Raw genomic sequence first — 1,759 nt, 5'->3', positions numbered from 1 at the left:
GGTTCGTGATGTTTGTGTTGAGTTTTCATTTAAGTTATTCATGCATTAATATTATTTCCATTCTCTGTTAATGATTTGCAATTTGATTTATGATTGAGTATCCTTTGAGATGTGTTGAATACTATCTGTTGTGGACTAGGGGCATAAACTGTAAGGAATTGCTAACTGCAATTTTGTGAGGAGAGTTGTTAATTGCTTGAGGACAAGCAATAGCTTAAGTGTGGGGTGATTTGATGTGCATAGTTTTACACATATTTGCTTGCATATTATTGCGTATTTTCTTAACAACTATTGTGCTTTTATTTTGAGATCACCCGTGTTTTGTGTTCTTTTGCATTCCAGGAAGATTTATAGGTCCATCATCAGTGTTTAAGCAATTTTAGATCAATACATGCAAAAACGAACAGGAATTCATCAAGATTGGATAAGAGCTCGCAATGCATACACTGAGCACGGCCTGGACTTAGGTCGTGACCAACCATGAGCTATTGGTCTTAAAACATGGCATTTTAGGTACAGTTTCTGCAGCCACCACGGCCTCCAGCACGACCTGTGGTGGCTCAGCACCACCGGAGGGCATGACGACCATGAGAAAACCCTAATTGGTAAGATTCGGATGTTCAGCACGGCCTGGACTCCGGCCGTGCTGACCACCATGGCCTTGACCACGGCCATGTTGAGACAAATATATAAGGAAAACTATTTCTTTTAGGGTTAGCTAAGCAAGTAGCAGAGAGAGAGCCCTAACGGCTGGTTCGGTTTTTGCATAATGCTGAGTTCGGGAGAGAGTTGCAGAAAGGAAGAATCCTGGAATCGTAAGACTCCCAGTGCAAAATAGTAGTGGAACAAATTGAGAGGCAATTAGGGAGATCAGTCATAGTGCAGATTCAGATTTGGAGCTATTCATCGAATTCGAGAGAAAAGGGGTGTACATGTTTCATTTTCATTATTCTTTCATTGTAATTGATTTCCTAGTTGTTTTAAACATGAACATGTTTAGCTAGATTGATTAAATCATTGGGATTTCTTTACTATGTTGGCTAAGTACTAAATTATTTGACTGTTTGAGTTTAGTTTTATATCCTTCTTGCTTTTAATATTAATAAGATGATGCATTATTCATGAGACATGAATTATGATGTTTAGATTGCTTTATGTGATTGAGAAATCCATTTGGAGATTGGAATTTTGAATAGCAAGAAGTGGTTAATAATCACTTAGATATAAGGATAATTAACTAGCCGGATTAAGAATTAATAAAGCTTAATAGAGGCGGATTAAAACTTAATGCTAATTTAAGAATCAATTGTTAGGAAGAGATTCCAACTTTAGGTTCTTGAGTTTAGGAATTCGGTGAGCTCGAGAGAGAAACCGAATTCAGTTAAGAATTTATCCACGGGTAGCATAATTGGACTCATCAATCTGTTATCTTTTGTTTGATTGCCAACTAGTTTAGGTTCCCTTTGGGTTTGCTTTCTTGTCTTGGTTGTTTCATTTATCCATTCATTCTTGCATCTCCCTTAGAACTCAGCTTGTAGTTATTAGTTAATTTAGAAATTATTCCTCATTCATTTTAGGCTAATATAATAGAGAATAAAGAAGTAACTCTGGGCTTTCACTTTCCCGAGGAATACAACCTTGATACTCGCCATGAGTGCTAGACTGCATCGATAGGTTCACTGCCTTAGATTGTAGCTGCATAAATAGCTCATCACGTTTGCAAGCAGTTGAGGACGATGTACGAGTTTGCTTGACCATC

Source organism: Ricinus communis, chromosome 1 (genome assembly GCF_019578655.1).
Source record: "Ricinus communis isolate WT05 ecotype wild-type chromosome 1, ASM1957865v1, whole genome shotgun sequence".
NCBI lineage: Eukaryota > Viridiplantae > Streptophyta > Magnoliopsida > Malpighiales > Euphorbiaceae > Ricinus > Ricinus communis.
The sequence above is the reverse complement of the archived record's forward strand: the minus strand, read 5'-3'. Positions refer to the sequence as shown.